Here is a 9,242-nt window from a genome sequence, read left to right on the forward strand (position 1 = left end):
TTTCCTGAAGCACAGTGTCACAGCTAACAAAAATATGTTCTTAGAATGTTTTGCTAACATTCCCATTAAGTTATGAAAACATTCGGTCCCACTTTATATTAAGTGGCGTTAAGTACTATGTACTTACATCAAAAAATAAGTACAATGTACTTATTGTGTTCATGTTGTATTGTAAAACACTTTTGCTGCTATTGAGGTGTGATACGGGTAAGGTGAGGGACAGGTGTGGTGGATTGGGTAGTGCGGTAGATTTTTCCCTAACTAACTTACTTCCTAAACTAGCTTCCTGCACGGGAATAAATCGACAAACAGACCTGCAAATGTCCTTTAAATGCTTTAATCACTGCCAGGAGATCTTCCCGAGCAGTTCTCAGGGAATCTCTCCCAAGAAGCAAGGCCGGAGGATCTCAGACAAATTCCATTGAGAATTCCCACAGTAAAACACAGATACAACAGTTTTTATAGAATCAAGAAAACAAATAAGACTAACATGTCACCTTCAATATGATTGGTTCAATTTGTCTGCAGAGTCTGGATGTTTAAAAATGGAGTTGAATGGAGCTCATGCACAGAGTTGTGAGTAATTGTGAGGAAAGACATTGAGAGAATTTAGTTCAGAATCAGTTGAAATGCTGTTACAGAATGGGAAGTTCAAATGCCTGATTGCTTAGAGTAATGCATAGGTTCAATCCCAGCTAAAAAGTTAAGTTCCAATAACAGTTCCCATAACTTTCACTAATGTTCTTTAAAAGTTATGTAAATGTTAGGACAAATTGTTCTTAAAACGTAAAAAATAAATAAAAAAATAATAAAAATAGCTGTTTTGAATGTTCATTCATTTGGCAGACACTTTTATCCAAAGCGACTTACATTGCATTTCAAGGAACACATTTACATTCTTATCAGTTCTTGTTTTCCCTGGGAATCAAACCCATGACCTTGGTGTTACAAGCACCAACACTCTACTGTTTGAGCTACAGGAAGACTACAGGAATCAGGAAAACGTTCTGAAAACATTCAGAAATAACGTTTTCATAACATTTTCAAAATGATAGAATAGGATGTTCCTCTAATGTTCACATAAACCAAGAAAAAACATGTTAACGCTTTATTTGACAGTGTCCTTGTTACAAATGTTACATGTAATTACCATAGTAATAAAATAAATTATGCAAAATTACATGCAACTAACCCTCAACCAAATCCTAATCCTACCATAACCCTATAGTAAGTACATAGTTGCTTAATATTACTTAGTACTTAAATATATAATTACACCGTAACAATGACACCTTAAAATAAAGTGTAACCAAAAACGTTTGTTGCAACTCATAATGTAATAAAGCATAATGTAATTACAGCATAATGTAATAAGCATTACATTATTATTGTAATAAAATGTTCATAATGTAATCATTTTCTCAAAACGTAATAAAATCATGAGTTCATATTGTAATAAAAATTTTGAGAAATTTATTACATTATAAACGTTGTCATATTGTCATAATTGTAATAGCTTTTAAAACTTACAACCTATGCAATGCCATAATTGTAATTGCAAAGCCAATGCATAATTACTTAACTTAGGCTATGTGCTGGTATTGCCTTATGAACTGTGATTACATTTTAAGTTGCTACAGTGTGTTCATAATGTAATACATGTCTCATACAATAACCTATTACATTATGTAAAAAATGAGTTACTACATTAAAAAATCACTATTACATCAAGATTTTATGAAATCTATGAAATTATTTCATTATAAACATTTTTATTACATTAATAATGTAATAGTTAATACATTATACCTTGCTATAACATTACGCTTTGTTATTACAATTATGAGTTGCTACAAACATTCTTAATACATTAAAAAACTGGACGCTTTGAATGTTTTAAAAAAAACATTCAGAAATAACGTTTTCAACTTAAAGGGGACATATCATGAAAACCTGACTGTCTCTCTCCATAAGGCTGCACTCCACTACTGGCTATTTCTGAGATTTTGGATGAGTGGGATTATTTGCATGTTTTGTTACTGTATCCGAAGCTCCTCTAAAGGATCGGCAGTCTTCTGAACAGAGGCGGGGAGCAGCTGCTCATTTGCATTTAAAGGGACACACACAAAAACGGTGCATTTTTGCTCATGCCTAAAAAGGGGCAAATTTGACAAGCTATAATAAATAATCTGGGGGGAATTTTGATCTGAAATTTCCCAGACACATTCTGGGGACACCACAGATTTATATTACATCTTGTGAAAAGGGGCATAATATCACCTTAACAGTAATCAGTAATCCCTTTAAAGGGAATGTTAGCAAAATATTCTAAGAATTATTTTAGCTGGGATGAAGTCAGTGTATTATTCCTGTTTGCCTGTTTAATATACATATATATATTTAATATACAACTTGCACTCATTGTTTGTTCCTTATGCATGTCTTGTGACTTCATGTTCTCTTCTATTTTCTTTAATGATCAAACAAGTAGTAACCTTTAAAAAATGTTAGATGAACGTCCAACTAAACCATTCCAAAAAATATGTTCCATGAACCATACATAAATAACATTTTTGTGCTAGCGGCCTAGCATTTTAAGATTTTTTTTAAAGACTAGATAACTTTGAATGAATGTTCTATTAACGTTCTGAGAACGTTCCCTGAGCTGAGAATCTGCTAAATGCGACTATAAGGCATGACAATTAGTATAGTATAAACATTATAACATCATGATTTTCTGTAAAGCTGCTTTGAAACAATGTGTATTGTGAAAAGCACTAGGCCAAAAAATGTACTAAGAATTTGACAAATAAAGGACGTTTCATTAAAATTGTTCTCACAACATTTGATGCAAACATTCCAAAAACATTTAGTAAATATTAATAACATTATAAAGACGTTCCGAGAATGTTCTAAGACATTTTTTTCTTAATGTTACGAAAATGTTCAAGTATAGGCCTAAAAATAACATTGTAAACACGTCCCATGAACTTTGTTCTCACATTTTCTCTCTACAATAAGAGAACATTCAGCAAGTACAAATTACATCATAAGGATGTTCCATGAGCTTTGTACTCAGAACATTTTATGATAACATTAAAAATAACATAAGGATGTTCAGAGAATTTTATTCTAAGAATGTTTTATCTCGACATTACATGAACATATATTAACTGTATTAACCACATTATGAACAAATTCCATAAACATTATTTTAAGAACGATTTGTCCTAACATTTACAAAACTTTTAAAGAACGTTAGTGAAAGATATAGGCCTATGGGAAAGTTCCCTGTTAGCTGGGGAAGAACAGTACTGAGTAAAATAACCCTCAGTTGTTGACTCATTCCTTAAAGGAGACATATCATGATTTTAAATTGTTACTTTTTACATATAAATCATACATTTGTAGTCTATATAAAGCGGAACTGCAATGCTTGGGTCTGAATTCCTCATTATTATAGCTCCACAGGCCCCTTTTCTACCCCTTTTCTGATGTGCGTCTGAGAGCAACTCGTTTTGGTGCGGTCTCTTTAAATACAATTGAGACACTTCATACCCCGCCCCCTCTCCAGGATGCAGAGGAGACACTCGGTTCAACTCCACCCCGTTCGGCCATTTTTGTAGTTTGATAGCAGAGATACGATTATCTAGCGGCACAGAAACTTTTTATTCACACGTTATTAACAAAATGTCAACAACAGAAGACTTGTCCAGCCAGCCTTACATGTTCGAGCCATAGTTGGAGCCGGAGCGAGGTGAAAATGAAGACGACAAATCTGCAGAACAATGTCTTCATATGGATGTATCGCAATGGTGTGTTACTGTATTTACACATGAAACTTTGGTCTTCAGACCTTTTACCACCGTGTCGATTTACTTTGATAAAGACCGGGTCTCTCTCTCTCTGCTCGTTCTTTCAGTTAAACATGCGCCTTGTCACAAGCGCGGCAGTTCATCTACATTAGACGGTGTAATGAAGCGTGTGGGTTACTACATCCAACAACCGAACATTTTAACTTACCCTCTCGTAACTTCTGCATCTTTTAGCTTGGACTACAAAATTGCAGCGAGAAATAAAAATGGCGGATTGCTCGAAGTGTTGGGCTGGAAGTCAATGTCCTTACTTCCTGCTCAGCTACTGTTCGGACGCTCTTGCTTACTGCTCCGCGCTTTGCTCTATCGCTTTTACATTTTATCTCCTATATTTTTATATTTTATTTCCTTTTATCACCTAACTTTAACTTCAGCAAACAGCACAGTGCTCAGACAACAAATTTTGGATTACTACAAAAACGCAGAATTCTTTTACCCGACCAGCTTACATTCCGGGAAAGGAAAACACAACTGCCTACATTCATACGGATAAGAGAAAATGCCTCTTCAGGTTCAAGAATCTACTTGCTGCACTAACTGCCACAGACTTTTACAAAGGATTGCAGTTCTCGAAACAAAGTTACTTACGGGACCATCAAACCAGACGGAGCACACAACAGAGCTTCGTCATGAACACCCTCAGCATACCGGTGAGTCCCATGAAACTAGTGCTCCTCGACAGGTAGAGAAACAAGCCGATCGACTTACTAATCGATGGCACAAACAGGGAGCTAGACCCAAAGGCACTCAAGACATCAGATTGTCACGAGCATCACATATTGCCGCAGTAGCATCCTCTACCCCAGATACAGCTCTGACAAGGATTGCAAACACCGGTCTTCTACCACCGCCTATACATCTTGAGAACAGATTTGAAGTACTAATGAATGTAAATGAGGAATCCCCAAATGTGATGAATGTGATCGAACACAGACTGAATGGGCCAGTAGCTAACACTGATGCTAACTGGCGCTCAAGGTCGAGCAGACAGCGGCACTCAGCTCAGAGCGCAGCCGAGCCCAGGACTCTGATAGTGGGGGACTCGATAATCAGAAACATTAGCAGCAGGGATACAACTATGTGCTGCCTTCCACAAGCAACAACTTCTGATATAAACAGGGAACTTCAGAACATTCTGATGAAACATAAGACTGCAAATCGACTCATCATTCATGTGGGGAAGAATGATATTCATAAAGAGCAGTCAGAACTCCTTAAGAAGGATTTCAATGAACTTTTTGAAACACTTGAAAGACTGAAAGTTCAAACATTCATCAGTGGACCTCTCCCAGCAAGAGGAACAAACAGGTTTTCACGGTTGCTTGGGCTAAATACATGGCTGCAAAAAACCTGCAATATAAAAGGAGTAAACTTCATTGACAATTTCAATCTTTTCTGGAGTCAGAGACAACTGTTTCATCGGGATGGCCATCACCCAAACAAACTTGGTTCAAGAGTGTTAAAGGACAATTTCTACTTCTCCCTCAATCATCCTTCTGCAGTGTGTGCCAATCCACTCAATCTGAACGGCACACACACACCTGGACACAGTATGAATGACCACAGGACTTCACTTCAGCAGCAAAATGGACATGCGGTTGACATATCACACAAGGACAATGATAACACCACTCCGCCACAACAACCTCTGCTCACGGACACAATCTCAGCTGAGCCCTGCCCACAGAGAGACATATCAGAACTGCTTGAAGATTCAGCACCCAAGGACGACTTCCTGGAAAACAGCCAGGGAAGCCAGGACAGCATATCACAACCTCCTATAACACCAGAGCAACAGCCCCTTTCACCAGACACGCTATCCCTCTCTCCAGCATCGCCACTTCTGTGTTTCTCACAGAAAATGGAAGAACTGGTGTATGCTGGAACCAAACTATCCCACTCTTTTGCTGCAAGCCCCCAGATACCAACCAAAAAACGACAGGCACCATTACCACCCGCACCAAAGCCTGCAGGCCCAGCTCGCCCTCCCCCTCCTGTGAGAGCTCTTCGGCCTCTGCCACAACGCCAGGGCCCACACCCTCCTCCATCTGCTCGAGGTGAACCAAAAACAACTGATACCAGCTCTCAGTGATGTGTTTTGGGTCCCCGCTCTGATAACAGTAACTTTCTCAAATGTTTACAGAACAAGCGGGAACCCAGTGTGCCGGTATCTTTCTCTATTGCTGTTTTATTACAAGATAGAAAATCTAAGGCCTTCAATAGCCGTGCAGCAAACCTAACTAATCTGGTGCCTATTACACGTCAAAGTAAGATTGATGTGGGGACAAAAAGTAAGACTGTTAAGTTAGCACTTTTAAACATTCGTTCACTTAAAAATAAATCACTTCTAGTCAACGACTTAATAACCACAAACAACCTGGATTTTATGCTTCTAAATGAAACCTGGCTAGAAGACAGCTTTAGTGCAACAATCCTCAATGAAGCAGCCCCTCCTAACTTTACTTTTATGAGTGTCTGCAGAGCTGTTAAGAGAGGTGGGGGTCTAGCTGCTCTTTTTAAAGATATCTATCAATGTAAGCAAATATCATTTGGGAATTACCCTTCTTTCGAATATCTGGGTATTGTGTTAAAAGGTGCTCCACGCATTTTACTTATCATTATTTACAGGCCTCCAAAATTCTCTCTAGCCTTTGCTGAGGACTTTACAGAACTGTTATCAGCAATTACCTCAGAGTTTGACTGTTTTGCCATTGCTGGAGATTTTAACATCCACATAGATAGTGCAGAGAACAACATGGCTAAAGAAATCAAAACTGTTTTAAAAACTTTTGATCTGACTCAGCATGTACATGGACCCACACACAATCGTGGACACACTCTAGATTTACTTATCAGTAAGGGTCTTAACATTTCATCGATTGTTATTAAGGATGTAGCACTGTCTGATCATTTCTGTATTTTCTTTGATATATTGATCTCTCCTGCCACTGAAGCTAGATCTGTGTCTGTCAAGAAGAGATGCTTAAATGAGAACACTAGTGTACTATTTATGAAGGCTATATCCTTAACACCAAGCATATCAGACTCTGTTGATTTTCTCCTTGATTCTTTTAACTCAAAAGTTAAAGGTGTAATTGATGATATTGCTCCTGTTAAAGTCAGGAAGAAGAGTGGCAGACAAAAAGCACCTTGGAGAAACTCAACAACAGTGCAAAATATGAAAAGACAATGCAGAAAAGCAGAGCGCATGTGGCGGAAGACTAAACTTGTAGTCCATTATAACATCTACAAAGACAGCCTTCATGCTTTCAATATGGAACTAGGCAAAGCTAGACAGACTTTCTTCTCAAATATTATAAACAGTAATTTAAACAACACACGCACTCTTTTTGCTACTGTAGAGAGACTGACAAACCCCCCAAGCCAGATTCCCAGTGAAATGCTCTCAGAGAACAAGTGCAGTGAGTTTGCTTCTTTCTTCTCTGAGAAAATCAATAATATCAGAAAGGTGATCAGCACATCCTTGAGTTGCGCTGGGGTCAGACAGATCAAACCACCTGAGAAAGTAGTTACTATGTCTGACTTCAAAGAAATTGATGGCAAAATTTTGGAAGAAACCGTACGACACCTTAAAACATCAACCTGTGCTCTTGACACACTTCCCACATCATTTTTCAAAAGTGTGTTAAACAGTTTAGAAGCAGATCTTCTAGAAGTGGTAAATGCCTCACTTCGCTCTGGCAGTTTTCCATACTCCCTGAAAACTGCAGTTGTCAAGCCCCTCCTGAAAAAGAGCAATCTGGATAAGACCATATTAAGCAACTATAGACCGATCTCAAATCTTCCTTTCATAGGCAAGATCATTGAAAAAGTTGTCTTCAATCAGCTGAACAAATTCTTAAGCTCAAATGGATCCTTTGACAATTTTCAATCTGGTTTCCGACCGCACCACAGCACAGAGACAGCGCTCATAAAGATAATAAACGATATTCGCTTAAATACTGATTCAGGCAAACTATCAGTGCTGGTGCTACTCGACCTCAGTGCTGCATTTGACACTGTCGATCATAACATACTTATTGACAGGCTGGAAAACTGGGTGGGGCTTTCTGGGATAGTCCTAAAATGGTTCAGGTCATACTTAGATGGGAGAGGTTATTATGTGAGTATAGGAGACCATAAGTCTGAGTGGACATCCATGACATGCGGAGTCCCTCAAGGCTCAATTCTTGCGCCACTCCTGTTCAACCTGTATATGCTCCCAATGAGCCAAATAATGAGAAAGAACCAAATTGCTTACCACAGCTATGCAGACGACACACAGCTCTACTTAGCCCTATCGCCTAACGATTACAGCCCCATTGACTCCCTGTGCCAATGCATTGATGAAGTCAACAGTTGGATGTGTCAAAACTTTCTTCAGTTAAACATAGACAAAACTGAAGTCATTGCATTTGGAAACAAAGATGAAGTTCTCAAGGTGAACGCATACCTTCACTCTAGGTGTCAAACAACTAAAAATCAAGTCAGGAATCTTGGTGTGACACTAGAGTCAGACCTTAGTTTCAGTAGTCATGTCAAAGCAATAACTAAATCAGCATACTATCATCTGAAAAATATTGCAAGAATTAGATGCTTTGTTTCCAGACAAGACTTAGAGAAACTTGTGCATGCTTTCATCACCAGCAGGGTGGATTATTGTAATGGACTCCTCACTGGCCTTCCCAAAAAGACCATAAGACAGTTGCAGCTCATACAGAACGCTGCCGCCAGGATTCTGAGCAGAACTAGAAAATATGAACATATCACACCAGTCCTCAGGTCTTTACACTGGCTCCCAGTTAAATTTAGGATTGATTTTAAAGTATTATTACTGATATATAAATCATTCAATGGCCTAGGACCTCAATACATTGCAGATATGCTCACTGAATATAAACCCAACAGATCACTCAGATCACTAGGATCATATCAGCTAGAAATACCAAGGGTTCACTCAAAGCATGGTGAATCTGCTTTTAGCTATTATGCCAGCCGCAGCTGGAACCAGCTTCCAGTGGAGATCAGACGTGCTCCTACAGTAGTCACATTCAAATCTAGACTCAAAACACATCTGTTTAGCTGTGCATTTACTGAATGAGCACTGTGCCAATGTTCGTCCGACTGTTTGTACTGTACTGTATTTTTATTTTTTTTATTTTTCTTAACTGTTTTAATTAGTCTTATTTCTTTTTATTATTTTAATTTCTTTTATGTAAAGCACTTTGAATTGCCATTGTGTATGAAATGTGCTATATAAATAAACTTGCCTTGCCTTGCCTTGCCTTGCCTTATTTGGCAGTTCCGCTGCAAATACTGTGACGTAATTGACCAGTTGCACGACGACCGTTGACGTTCGAACTTGAG

This window comes from Squalius cephalus (genome assembly GCF_949319135.1).
Source record: "Squalius cephalus genome assembly, chromosome: 2".
Classification (NCBI taxonomy): domain Eukaryota; kingdom Metazoa; phylum Chordata; class Actinopteri; order Cypriniformes; family Leuciscidae; genus Squalius; species Squalius cephalus.